Source organism: Macrobrachium rosenbergii, chromosome 3, assembly GCF_040412425.1.
Source record: "Macrobrachium rosenbergii isolate ZJJX-2024 chromosome 3, ASM4041242v1, whole genome shotgun sequence".
In the NCBI taxonomy this organism is placed as follows: Eukaryota; Metazoa; Arthropoda; class Malacostraca; order Decapoda; family Palaemonidae; genus Macrobrachium; species Macrobrachium rosenbergii.
This window is the reverse complement of record NC_089743.1, coordinates 57,171,562-57,187,123: the sequence shown is the minus strand read 5'-3', so window position 1 is coordinate 57,187,123 and position 15,562 is coordinate 57,171,562. Positions and strand designations below refer to the sequence as shown.

The 15,562-nt window shown below is 38.3% G+C and overlaps 1 protein-coding gene and 1 pseudogene across 2 annotated transcripts in view; one reads left to right on the top strand and one right to left on the bottom strand.

Moving 5' to 3' along the window:
* The window catches only part of LOC136851420 (piggyBac transposable element-derived protein 3-like), a 6,363-nt pseudogene extending 715 nt beyond the window's left edge, over positions 1-5,648 (top strand).
* LOC136855938 (uncharacterized) overlaps positions 1-15,562 on the bottom strand; it is a 684,984-nt gene that overhangs the window by 595,951 nt on the left and 73,471 nt on the right. The gene's annotated exons all lie outside the window — the stretch shown is intronic.

Here is a 15,562-nt window from a genome sequence, read left to right as displayed (position 1 = left end):
TCTCTCTCTCTCTCTCTCTCTCTCTCATTACTCGTGACTTGAGAATGCGGATGAGTTGAGAAATTCTTAATTATTTCTATGGTTATTTTCCTTTTCGTTCATTTTATTCCAGGATCCACTGCCAGTGTTAATGAGTTATTTCACATTTATGTCTACGCAGAGGCCAATCAACAACTTAATACTGCCTTTTCATCACAGAGTAATTCCAACGTGGTTCACTGTGGACAATTTCATCCATAATAAATGATGTTCTCTTTCGCCACAAGTTCCACTCCACGATCATGGAATAAGTCTTCTTGGTTCATAATGAACATATTTCTCACGGGTTTTTCAAGAGGAGGTGTTCTAAGGCCAATGTATACGGTGAGAGGGAGTCACAATTTCCTTAAAAGTACAGAATAGAATATAGAATTTAGTCTAAACGCCAAGAGCTGGGACCTATGAGGTCATTCAGCGCTCCTAAGAGTATAAATTTATTTGTGAAGCTTGTCATCTGCCCCTTCTTTCCGCGGTGACTGGAACTATTATTCATTAACAGAGATGACATCAGGCTAGTGGTGGAGGAATCCAACAAACAATCTTTCATTACGGCCGAAAGCTGCAACCCCACCCCCTCTAACAATTACTCTTTGTAATGACTGTTCCTTCCCTGAAAACCGTTTCACATGACATTCTGCGAGTGATTACAGCCGTTTCTTGCTGGTCCTTATTGTTAGAAGTGGTCTTGGTATTATATTTATCCATATATTTTTTTATGCATGTTCCTCATCATGTGGCTCTACAACCAATCGTTATTCAAAAGTATTAGATCCAGTATACTCCACAACTAAAGAACTTCCAACCAGTGCAAGTAATGAAAGTACTTTTCCTATAACCTGACAACCAAGCAGTTTTTGAAAGCAACGCATTCTCATTTTATATTCATATATTTTTCAAGACTGTTGGCATTAGAGTATAGAGAAGTAAGGGAAAGCTAGCTTTCTTCTTTCTTCAACATCCAGGACAAGGAGACGTTTTATCCGTGTTCACCACCCTTGTAAACCCAAGGAAAGGTTTTTATTTTATTTTTATTTTAGTCAGTAGATGAAACCATTCATATGGAATCACACAGGGCCATTGACTTGAAATTCAAGCTTCCAAAGAATATGCTGGTTTCATCCTCCCACCACAGACCCCACACCACGGCAATAACTGACCATGATACAGAGCCAGTGATTTTTCATTGCACTGGGGAGGGAGCAGACTCATGACATCTGAGTGGCATAACAAAACACTAACCACTTATACCAGCAACCAGTAACAAGATACTGATAGTTACATGATCCAGACGCTCTTTCCCATTGGTCACTGAACAGACCATCAATGCATATCACGGCACAGAGGGGCGGTTGAGAAACCCTAAACAGCTACAACAATTACACGATATCAAAAATTTCTCTAAAGATCCCACTGCAGTACAAACTATCTGCTGGAAGAACTCGTGCTTGGAGTTTAAAACAAAATAACCCTATTAACAATGGAAAGAAAGAAAATCTACAAAAGATACTGAAACACCAGGTAGGCAATGTTAAAAAGACAGTGGACAGCATTTGGAAATTGAACACTCACAGTAAGCCTATGTATAGCCTACAGTTGACAGCTTCCTGTACCCAGTCATTCTTGGTGAAAGTGAGCTGGGCAAATTTTTTACTTGTTCTGTACATAAGAATTTGAAAAATTGCTCCATTCACTAACGTAGCCTATGACTAGGGCTATTTCCTCATGGCTTAACCTAATTCCTATGCAACCATCTCTAGGCTAATTAATCTACTTTAGTTGTGTCACAACTGAGGCTATGGTAAGTATTTTGACTTCCCTTATGCCAAAACTACATTCTAAACATGACAAAAATTATGATCATAACCTAGGCCTACCTTTTCATCGGCCTAGGGGAATCTTTATCAATACCACCAGTTAATAGGAAACATTCCCTTCGTCCCCACAACACAATTAGGTAAATATTCCATGGCAAACATTAACATATTTCACAACAGACTATTCTTAGGAAAGATGACTAAAAATAACTAAGAAATTTAAGAGGACAATAACAACACTGTTAACACGACAAAACCAAACATTTCGATTGACAACATCTTATCCTGATCATTATATTAGAGTGAATGTGGACTGCTGGTAAATGACTGAGTATTTATTTGGAATATTTGGAATACGTAGGTGTGGAATAATGACTATGGTGGCATTGGCAATGCCAAGTGTTCTTTGATTAAAGAGGCCACTCCGTCTTTTTTTTTTTTTTTTTTGTCCCCGTTATCTTCTGCACATGTGTCGAGTCTGGTGGGCGTATCCGCTGGAACACTTGCCTAATATTGGATCTTGAGGTTAACTCATCCGTGAACTCTGACTTCTAAAGAGTCTTTACAGATTCCAATTTTCTGTTTTACTAATTATGGCGGATTCCAAAACCTTCCTTTTGTACATGCAGTTATTTCTGATGAGCTCAGCGTCACTCTAATTTATGGTATGACCAGTATGCCTCATATGTACGAAAATCTCCGAGCTCTTTGAAAAATGTCTTACTGATCATTCATGATCTATTAATCTATAGATTGTACTCCATGTCTCTCCAATGTGAATTTCATTACAGTTTTTGAATGGGGTTTTATAAATACTCTCATTCCATATATACCTATATAATAGACCACCCGTGACCCGCTGGGTCACTTAACCCTTTACCGACCAAGTGTCCCGTACGGGCTCTTAAAATTGGCTACTTTTGGGAACTCGTGGCCAACAAGCTTATGCATGTATGAAATTGACTATCTGGTATCTTATTGTCACACCTCCCAACTCTTCAAATCAACCAATCAGAAGACAGCACTGTCCATGGGGTGGGGCGTGTGTGCTTTTGAATCGCCACCAGTCTCTTTGAATGACGTGATAGGTGCAGTCACGCTAAAATTGTTCCAAGGATCCCCGCCACACCCCGTTGTAATCATGGTAAGTACACAGTTTTTTCATAGGTTGTTGTTGAATGATGTGTCTTCATGCTGAAGTGTTTTCAAGGTGATGTGATAATATTTAGTATTTGAAATCATAGCCATAATAAGTATATATCCCGCACGGGCTACTTCGGTCCATAACGGTAAAAGTATGGCGCAACACGCGACGCTCAAAAATTTTTTCAGAAGCTAATTGCTTTTACTTTTTTTTTGCAGATTAGAGTGATATGTTTTATGGGCGAAGGAATGCTGCCTTGGAACACAGGGAGGAAGTGCGCACGGCATGGATAGCCCCAGAAGATGCCGAAGATAGTGATGTTGATGTGGAGGTACACAGTGACTGTGAGGACCCAACATACCAACCTGATGAGGACGAGCTGGCTGACGCGGAATTTCTTCAGCCTACTACTTCACGAGGTTAGTATCATAACAACATCATGTATTTTTTTCATTGTTGATGGATTACATATCATTTATACATATCATTCTATTTATTTTGCACAGTGCCAACACTATTTATTTTACACAGTGCAACAACACACACTCATACACATGCACACACTCATACACATGCTCACACTCATACATACACAGATGCACACACTCATACATACACAGATGCACACACTCATACAGATACACATAACTTCATGTGTTTTTGAAACTTTTCATTGTTGATGGATTACATATCATTCTATTTATTATAAATATCATTCTAGTTATTACACATAGAGCCAACACACTCATACACATGCACACACTCATACAGATACACATAACTTCATGTGTTTTTGAAACTTTTCATTGTTGATGGATTACATATTCTATTCACTATACACAGTGCCTACACACACACATACACACACACACATGCACACACTCATACACACATGCACACACATACACACACGCACACACATACACACACAATAACACACTCATTGTCCACACACACAACACAATCATGATTTATTGTCTGTATTACTAATGTCACTCTTTTCTTATTTCAGGTGGCCGTCCTGTCCCTGTTGCAGTGCCACACCCTATGCCAGATGTGGTAGATAGTGCTGCTGATGTACCATCCGCCCTAGCAGGAACAAGAAAGCTCGGCCTCATCAGTGGAAGAAAGAGGACATCAGTAACCAGCCCTGCCTGATTATGTTCATGAACGCCCTTGTTATTTGAGGGCACCAATGGAGTACTTCCTCCAGTTCTTCACAAATGAACTGGCGGAACACATTGTATATCAAACAAACCTGTATTCCAGGCAGAAGGATGTTGGGGGGAACTTCAACATCACGGAGGCTGAACTCAAGGTGTTCATGGGTGCCATCATTTTCATGGGGCTCGTTCCATTGCCCAGTATAGTTGACTACTGGGCTGTCCACACTAGGGTTCCACAGATTGCTGACTACATGTCCAGGAACCGCTTCAAGGCAATCCGGTCTAACCTCCACTTCAGCGACAACTTGGCAGCAGGGTCAGGGACAGGTTCCTGAAGGTTCGTGCATCTTCAGCAAGGTCACCAGGGAGTTCCTGAAGGTTGCTGAAACTCCTGTACAGTCTATTGACGAGATAATGGTTGCATACAAGGGGGACCACAGCTGGTAACCTTCGCCAGTATGTAGCCAAGAAGCCAGACAAGTGGGGCTACAAACTCTTCTGCAGGTCCAGTGTGGATGGATTTGTACATGACATCCTCATGTACCAAGGAGAGTCCACATTTTCAAGTCACCACACCACACTGTCTGAAGAGGAGGAGAAGATGCCAGTCACTTCCAAGTTCGTTGTCGCCTTGGTGAAGACCCTCAAGAACCCTAAGACCACTGCAGTGTATGCCGACAATTACTTCACAAGTTTATCCTTGGCTGAGTACCTGAGGTCCCAGTATCAGTGTCGGTATGTGGGCACTGCAAGAGAAAATAGGGTTGGCTTCCCACCTCTGATGACTGTGAAGGATATGTCTAAGAAGACAGTAGCCAGGGGCACACTTGATTTGTCTCTTCTGAAGGGATCCTTGGCTAGGTGGAAGGACAACAACATTGTGACTGTGCTGTCTACTGATGTCGGTGTGGAGCCTGTTGCTGACATTCAACGGTATAACAGGGAGGAGAAGAAGGAGGTTGGTGTACCCTGTCCAAATGTCATCACCAAGTACAACAGCCGAATGGGTGGCATCGACAAAAGTGACATGCTGACCCACCTCTACAAGACCCCTTCAAAGCAAAGAGGTACTATATGAGGCTCTTTGCATACATTGTGGACCTCATTATATGTAATGCCTGGCTTCTGTACAAGAGGGACTCTTTGGCATTGCAGTCCAACCCTATGCCCTCAAGGACTTCCGCTCTCCATCGCCTTGGCACTGAGGGCTTACAAGGTCAACCCCACCAGAGTCACCAGGGTTTCCTTACTCAGCGAGATGTCCCTTCACCGATGAGGGGCCAGCGAGCTGTTGTGCCTGCCATTGCAGAACGTCAGGATGCCACTAAACTGCATATGCCTTTGTATGTCAAGGCTAGGCAGACCTGTAAGTTTTGTTCCTGTAAGGGCCACATCCACAGGTCCCGGTGGGTGTGTGAGGACTGTAAAGTGGCACTGTGTCTGACTGATTCAAGGAACTGTTTTGCACTCTTCCACAAGGCATAACTTTTGTAAATATTGTATATATTTTGTGTAAGTTTGTATGTTGTGGAAGTCTTGTAAGTTTGTTATTGTCTATTTTTTTATGCTAACCTATGTAAGTCTAAGCTGTAAATTATAATTACTAACACATTTCACTGCCAGTATTACTTATATTTTTTTTATTTTTGTAAAATAAAGTATTCAACTATCCCAGGGTATCTTTTATACATCAATAGAGGGAAAAAAACAGAAAAAAAATTCATAATAAACACAGTAGCAAGTCATATTAATGTCAAACACAATAAATTCATCATGGAAATTGGTAAAAAGGTGAGTATATAAAGAGTGGTATTATTGGGAAAAAGTTTACTGTTATGGTCCGAAGTGTCCCGCACGGGATGAGCGTGGTCCGTCGGAGCTCGACCGAGGCATGAGACGGGATACTTCACTGAATGCAATTATTTGCCAAGTTTTGCAAGATTTCAAAAAATGCACAAGAATTATTTGATCTTGTATTTTGATATACTATCACATGCTAAGAGGGTTTTTTGAAATTTCCCATAAAACCTTGGGTGGACTTTAAAGGGTTAATGTTAAAAATTTATATTAACAGATGAGTAGTTTAAATGAGGAGAAGAAGCAAGAATTGATAGAAAGAGATTACTTTCTAACCTTTGCTCTTTTGCACGATTAAATCTTTAAGAATCTATATCATATAATATTCAGTATAACTGATAGCATATAATATTCAGTATATCTGAATTAAGTCTAGAATAAAGATGAAATTTTCCTTGTTTATTTAATTTTTCCACCTTTTCTTCATCATTAGATGATATGATTGACCTGGAAGTCAGTCTGTAGTGTCTGTCATCTCTGAAATGTGAATCTGTGCAAAATCTCTGGAGAAATCCAGAGTCTGTCTTGAGAATCATTCTGCCCAGAATTTTTCCACCTACCGAAGGACTCCTGAAGAAACGCCCCCTGGATTGTAACGTCTTCTTGAAGACATCTTTACGACTCCAGGATCCTTTGAAGCCGTCTTCAGCTCCTGAAGAATTACTGGAGAACCTCTCATTGGATTATAACGTCTTCACGACTCCAGGATCCTGTGAAGCCGTCTTCAGCTCCTAAAGAACTCCTGGATAAACACCCATTGGACTATCACGGCTTCCTGAAGAAGTCTTCAAGAATCCAGCTGTCTTCTGCTCCTTTTGCTGCAGCCTCGCGGATCTCAAAGTGCGCATTCAAACAAACAAATAAACAAACGTTTCAGTTTTAGTATTATATACTAGACCACCCGTGACCAAAGCTGGGTTTTGGCGAAAATTCATCCAAGAAACGGATGATGACGTCACACTTCGAAGATGACGGAATTTTTTTCCGCCATGAATATTCACATGGCAAGAAAGGAAAATAGCACTTGTAGAAGGAAATTTTTATACCAAAATTTTGTACTTGATTTTTTAACCGTTTCTACAGTTATGAATGGTTTACTAATAGTGAATTACATCTGGAATTGGGCCATCACTCTCTGACTGCCTGGAGAGAGTGGCGGAAAATTTGACAAGGCAGAAACTCCGTTACAGTCAGTGGCCCATTTCCCAGGTATCCTACCTCTATGAGGTAAGGCAATCGTACTTTCATATCTTTAACGCATTCATTAATAGGCCTTTATGAAACATCATTAATAACGGAATAAATTTACGTGATGTCTCAAATTTGAACAGGTACTTTGTGTAGCGCTTGTGTGAATTCTAGTGAAATAAATCAGTTAAACATCTCGGTTCTGAGGAAAGTCACTCGTTAGCGATTGACGTCAAAATCATATCGAGTTTTTTTCCTTTTGTACGAACACAGTATTAGTAATGGAATTTAGCATGGATGAAATGTTTACAGCATCTTTTGACTACATTTAGGCTCTATCCTAAAGCTATAGTCGGTCTACGACGAAAGAGATTCAAACAAGGCCATTTGAGCTGACTTTTTCTAGTGACTGCAGCAGCCACGACGAAAAACTGCAGAGAAGTACCAACAGCACTTGGTGACTTTCCCCTAGAGTTTAAACCAATCATTTATCACAGGTATGTTGACGACACATTTTGGTTTTCAGGCATCTAAGTCACGCCCAGCAGTCCCATGATTACTTAAATAGTAAACACCCTTGTATTCACTTTGCCGTGGAACGTGAAGAAAACAATATTCTTAACTTTTTAGATGCAAGCATTACCAAAACTACCGTCAACAGTAGGTCACTCGTAAGTTTTAGCATTTTCACAAATTCCACTTTTACCGGTCTTGGAATGAATTTCCAAAGTGCTACATTCTTTAACTTTAAAATAAATAACACAAAGACTTTAATACATAGAACATATTCTCACTGCAGCTCCTAGCAGTCATTTAACTCAGAAATAAAATTTCTTTTAAACTATTTCAAACATAACGCTTATCCTAGTAACATAATATATATAAAGAAATAAAAAAGTTCCTAAATAAATCTCTTAGTATAAGTAGCAAAATATATATACCAAGGGTTGAAAACTGACTACGTATTTTAAATTGCCAGATATAAGTGATCCATGTTCTAAATACGCTACAAGAGAACTAAAAAAATATGTTTAAGTATAGCTTTCCCCACATTAACCCCAAGTTAATATTTACCAACAACCATACTATTCAAGCGTTGTTATACCATAAGGACAGACTACCTTCAGACCTTTTGTCTGGCATCACCTACATTTACAAGTGTGACGCCCGTAGCGCCACCTATATTGGCCAGTCAAAGAGGTCAGTCCGGACAAGATCTTCCGAACGTTACGTCATTTCTCCTCGTACTGGTTGCTTGCTACCCAAGCCAACCAGATCACCGATTTTACATCTAGACGAAACGTAATACAGGTAGAAGATTAGTAAATGTCTCACTTAGGCTTGAAAATGTTATGAAAAAACAATGAAACGCGTCGCAAATAAAATGTGGTGGTTCTTAACCTGCGCTCTTCTTTTCCTGCTGAGATTGAGATTTCCAAAACATCTGTCTACTTACACTATATATATATATATATATATATATATATATATATATATATATATATATATATATATATATATATATATATATATATATAATTTCTATTTATGGTGTGTTTTCTCAAGAGCTAAATGAACTAAATCATTTGTGGACATCTATGGAACCTGATGATTTGCCCCAGTGGAACCATCTTGTCCATTCTTGACGCGTACTAAAGAAAATATATGGGGCTATTACACAAAAGGGAGATATTTGTTTTATATATATATTTTGCCTACCATACGTATGCTGTCTATTAATGGCGCGTATTACATCAAACAAGGAGCCTTTTTTTTATTATTCAGCTTGTTTGTCTCTTTACTTGTCAGTAGCATCATGGAACAAGTAACGGGGATTCCAACGATAATTTCACCAAATGTGGCCCGCGGGTCTGGCAATATAAATTATAAAGTTTTCGGAAAGATCTATTTTCGCATCCATAGTTAATGATTGCTGACACCGAGAAATGCCACATTCGAAGTAATTTGTAATTTCCCTAGAATACAAACCTACTCTTTCATAGATGGAGTGCTTAGCATAAAGCGCGCTGCGGATCAAGAAATTATTTTCTGGGAAAGAAAGAATATATCATTAGAAGAAAATGGTCTTTTTTGGGGGGCGGGGGACAGACTGTTCGGCCCTGTAGGAGGTTGGTAGTATCCGAAAGCTAGTTTGACCATGAATAAAATGCAATGACATGGGCATGCACAGCAGAATATTATGCACTACATGAATGCCTGACAAAACCCCACACGACATTACCCCCACCGACTTAACCCCACTGACAAAAACCCCATACGACGAAACCCCACACGACAAAACCCCGCACGACAAAACCCCACACGACAAAAACCCCACACGACAAAAACCCCACACGACCAAAAACCCACACGAATAATGAAAGTGTGGATAGTTAATAAATATATATATATATATATGTATATATATATATATATATATATATATATATATATATATATATATATATATATATATATATATATATATATATATATATATATATATATATATATATATATATATATGAGAGAGAGAGAGAGAGAGAGAGAGAGAGAGAGAGAGAGAGAGAGAGAGAGAGAGAGAGAGAGAGAAAGAGAGAGAGAGAGAGAGAGCGAGTGATATGACAAATTAGTAAATTACTTATTGTTATTCGATAAGTTATGTACAGTGGTTACAAGGAAAGCTTTCACTGTTTTCGTCTGTTAACTAGCAAACTATCAACAAATTTGTATTGACAATACTCCTTTGCTAGTTATTTACAATTTTTACAAAATAACTTTTTTTTTCTTTAGTTCGAGTGGAAATAATTTTTTCTGTACTCCTTTGCTCATCATGAAGTCATCCGTAATAATAAAGGTGGAGAGAAACTGTGTTATAAAGGTTATATGTATACTAAAAATCCACCAGTGCTACTACGATGAGGTGGGAATGTTCCAGAAGATCAGCGTTTGGATGTAATGGAAAATAACAACAAATTTAGCAATATCGGACGTCATTTCAATTATTGAACATAATCATGGGAGATGAAGGATCAGTGGAAGCAGCAAAAGTGCATACAACCTCTTTCAACAGGCCAAATCAACTAGAGGAAATACTAGTCGCATTGTAGCGGATTCGTTGGAGAGTATGACTCAGGACGGAAGAATTGCCATGGGAATTATAAATACAGTTAAAAGATATGTTCAAGGAAAACGCCAAGAAGGACGCCCTAAGGATCCCGAATCGTTGAAGGACTTGAAGATTTTAGGTGAATGGACTATGACACGAGGAGAACATTCTGTGCCTTTTCTTCTTCATGATAATGGTGCTGAAGTCAATAATCGAATCATTATATTTGCAACAAGAGATGCGATGGACCATTTAGCTAAGGCACATACCTGGTATATGGATGGAACCTTTGCATCGGCTCCTGTGTTATTTGAACAGCTATTTGTTATTAGAGCTCCTCTCGGTGATTCAGCAATAAGCTGTGTGTATGGTTTCCTTTCCGGCAGATCACAGGAAATCTATCAAGAATTTCTTACAACAGTTCTAGATAAAGGAGAGGAACTAGGTTACATATGAATCCTGATACTACTATGACCGATTTTGAAAATCACTTTTGAATGCTATAGAAAATGTACTGGTACCTCAAATCCATACGAAAACATGTTTTTACCATTTAACACAGAATACATGGCGGAAAACTACAAAGCATAGGACTGAGCATTATCTACAAGGAAGATGAATCTACAAGACATTTTTGTGGTATGATTGACGGACTTGCTTTTCGTCCATCTGATAGAATCATAGATGGCATGAATTTCCCTTAAATTGAACTGCCCTAGCCATCTTGAACCTCTGTTGGCATATTTTGATTCGACGTATGTGACAGGTACTAAGCGTCGTGCAAGACAAATTCCACCATTATTTCCTCCTGAAAAATGGAGCGTGTATGAAGCAACAGTTAGTGGCGAAGACCGTACAAATAACCAGTGTGACACTTGGAACAATACTTTTAAATACCTGGTTGGTTATAGTCATCCCACAGTTTGGGTTGCAATTGAAGCTCTGAACAAAGATGCACTGATGGTTCAAACTTGCTTTGAAAAAGAATGCCATCGGAGAACCTCTTTGTAAGAAAATTAAGAGAGAAACTGTAAAATTGCAATCGCGATTGCAAAATCTTTGTCTTGATTTTAGTAATGGTAAGAAGGACATCGAAGAATTTTTAATGGTGTAGCAAAAATATAAGAATATATAAATTCTGACTTCCTATATGTTTTGTGTAATAAATATTACGAAACTGTAAATTTTTACTTTATAATCTTATCTTCTTTAATAAACGATTTAAAAAAACTAAATATACACTAGTCATTTCAGTAAGCTGCTTTTAGAAAATATATGGGTGTTTTTGTCGGTGGGGGTTTTGTTGGTGGGGTTTTGTCGTAGGGGAGGTTTTGTCATATGGGGGGTTTTGTCATATGGGGTTCTTGTCGTATGGGGGTTTTGTCGGTGGAGGTTTTGTCGGTGGGGTTTTGTCGTGTGGGGGTTTTGTCGCCTCCCCGCACTACATATATGACGTGTACGATATTGAGAGAAAGAGAGCAAAACAGAGTGCTAAGACCTACCTTCCTTTGATGGAAATAAAAAAAAATACATCATAAACTAACATAAAATTACCACGGATTATTACTCAACCGCTCTGACCGAATTTCTGCATTATCATATCCACATTTGTGAGCATTCTTTCGGCTGAATCACAGGTGCATCGTTCGAACACCTGCTCTGTTACTGTTACACGATATTGACTGATTTGCCAGAAATGCGAGGCGGACTTCCAATAATTAATTTAATTTCGTTTTTTATTAAACTTTTTTAATGTACTGATCAGTATGGTAGCCATCTCTTCTTAGGAATCTCATAAGGAAATAATCACCGTTATGGCTTATGGAGTTTGCCTAGAGAAATGAACGTTAAATTTGCTACTACTGTTATTACTATTATTGTATTGTATGTAGGCAATTTCGCCAGGAAATGGATGAGAAATGCTAACCAACCACGGTGATTTGAACCTCTAGGCTGAGATTAGCCAGGCCAACTCTAAATCTGCTCAGCCCCAATTGAATAAAAGGAGTGGAACCAGATCTCCTGAAGCATATACTTCGGAAGCAAAGGCAGGTCTACTGTGAATGAATGGATATAGTGTTGGTCTGGCAAAGCTCAGTCATCAATTCAGATACCTAAGGAGGAAGTTTGTCTTTATCAATTTTTTCACACGAGATAGCCTGCTTCCAATACATACTTCACATTACAGTTTGAGTCTCCGGCCGGCTAATGAAGATTTATAGGAATTTATTTCTGGTGATAGAAATTCATTTCTCGGTATAATGTGGTTCGGATTCCACAATAAGCTCTAGCTCCGGTTGCTAGGTAACCAATTGGTTCTTAGCCACGTAAAATAAGTCTAATCCTTCGGGCCAGCCCTAGGAGAGCTGTTAATCAGCTCAGTGGGCTGGTTAAACTAAAGTATACTTAACTTTAACTTCACATTAAAGCCTTTGGGAAGGAGAATTAAGTGTCTATTCACAGCTGGCAGGAACAGAGAGTGGCTAAAACCATATATATGGGTGCAGTAGGTTCCCTGTGATTACAAAGTACAGTATAAGCAGAATATTATCTGGAGCCACTTCTTCGACTCCTTGTGTTGTTCACAGGAAAGAGTTGATCTGAGAAATCTCAGGTCACTTGTTCAAATCCCCAAAGTCTTTATTATATCCTCCAGACGATACTGCCTCCTAACATTACATAGTTCACCTAACTTCTTTTTGGAAGGCGAATTAAATATGTCTGTTCAAATATGCACTGTGTACGTGCAAATATTATTCTTAATCTTCTACATATCGTATATAGTTTACTGAGGAAACTTCAAGACTGAAACAGTTTACCCGACTTACGAAAATAAACATATGTTTAGCCTGAGCATATGAGAGAGAGAGAGAGAGAGAGAGAGAGAGAGAGAGAGAGAGAGAGAGAGAGAGAGAGAGAGAGAGAGAGAGAGAGCGTCTTTACAATGAATGAACAGACTGGTTCTAATATCTGCCACCGAACATCTCGTCGCATTACCGAAAAAAAAAAGAATAGTTTCTTCAACATACAAACCTCACATCAAATGAATTAGGTGGTACAAAATGAGTATCTTGAGGCAACCACAGCAGTCTATGACTGGAAATTTGGTAATGTATTTATTCTTAAAATACATCTTGACAAATCAAACTTGATCTAACTGTATTATTTATAAAAAGGTGTCGCTGTTGGTGTCTTATTCAGCCTAGACTTTCATACGAGTGTTTCACAAGGTAGCAGTCACCAGGGATCTCTGTAGTTTTCAATCGTTTTTTAAACGTAGCATTGACTGTTACCTTTGAAAATAAGCGTGCTCCGGTGATGCAACGCTATCATCCACTCTCTCCAATGCGAAACGAAGCAGCTACTAATTTGTATCATGATCAGTTACTGCTGCAGTCTGGGGTCTGCGGTGGGAGGCTGAAACCAACATTCTTTGGAAGCTTGAATTTCAAGTCAGTGGCCCTTGTGTCCTTGCTCCATGTGAATGGTTTCATCTACTGAAATAACCATAATAATAAATATAAATTGCTTTATCTGTCACACAATAAAATATTACGCTTTCTGAATAAAACAGAACACCTGTAAAAATAAAATTCTAGCTACTTGCGCATTTCAAACAGCAACCCTAGACCTAACATGTAAAGCCCTAGAAAAAATGCATGAGGAAAATAAAGACAGGGCTAGAAGAAGGAAAGAAAATCCCTACCCCACTTCTTGGAAGATGACGATTAAAGCAATCATAAAACAAAGGCAGCAGGGCGACATTACTAAAGCTTAGCAGCGGAGTACAAGAATCAAGCCGTCGAACAATGACCGAACGTAGTGCTTACTTCCTGTGGCCCATAAATCTGGGTATGACCAAATTAAGTATATCTTAGTTTTACCAGATCACTGAGCTGATTAACAGCTCTCCTAGGGCTGGCCCGAAGGATTAGACTTATTTTACGTGGCTAAGAACCAACTGGTTACTTAGCAACGGGACCTACAGCTTACTGTGGAATCCGAACCACATTATACCGAGAAATGAATTTCTATCACCAGAAATAAATTCCTCTAATTCTTCATTAGATGGCCGGAGACTCGAACTCGGGCCTAGCGAGTGCTAGCCCACAACTCTATCGACTCGCCCAAGGTAGTCTTGGTAGGATTCGGATACTAAAGATACACTAATAAGCGAGGCGAAACTGAAGATCTTTCCTAGATTAGCGACCCCCAGGGGTTTCAACCGGTATGTATCAAACTTTGCGGAGTGTTGAGTACAATACCGTTGGGGATTACCGTTAAAACATAAACAAAAGACTAATTATCATAAAGATAATGACCCCCAAGAAAAATTAGCCCTTGACAACGACCCCCCGAAAACCCTTGGGGGTCACTATCTAGGAAAGGTCCGAAACTGATAACAAAGAGAACATTAGCGCTAACTGCCTCCGGCGTGAGGGGCTAAACATGGATCATATAAACTCGTTATTTATTTGATTAATTTGATTAATTTTACCACATCAACAGGTAGCTAGTTTACAAAGAATGAGAAACAAAGAACTTGAACATATAATTATCGTTATACACAATAAATGAACTATAAATCAGTTAAATAAAACATGTAACACAGGTACACAGGAATATATAAGATTACTTATACATGACTACATATAACTAAACAATAAACGGGTCTTATTAAAAAGGATGGCTGTATTATGCGAATTTAGCTTAAACAGTATCTTTTCTACGTTTTCCTTATAATTCGCTTTTCGGGCTCAGCGATGTTGGTCAGCAACTGGCCAATATTCATATTGGAAAAAGGATGTGTGTGGAATGCGGGGAGTCTTTTATTGAAATATTCAATCAGAAATCCGTGGAATCCTTCGTCGTTTGGATTCAATAAACGCAAATAAAAACAGTAAACAAAGAAGCGAAAGATACAGAAGAAACTTTGCCGTGTATGCATTAAGTATAAATGTTAAAAATATAAAAATATATAAAAATGAAGATACAAAGATAAGACAAAACTTTACCAAATTTACATAATTATGGCTGTTTTAATATCATCATTTATTTTTATAATTATATATAATATATATATAAATATATATAATATATATATATATATATATATATATATATATATGTCATAATACATACACACATATATATATATATATATATATATATATATATATATATATATATATATATATATATATATATATATATATATATATAAATATAAATATTATGATATTAA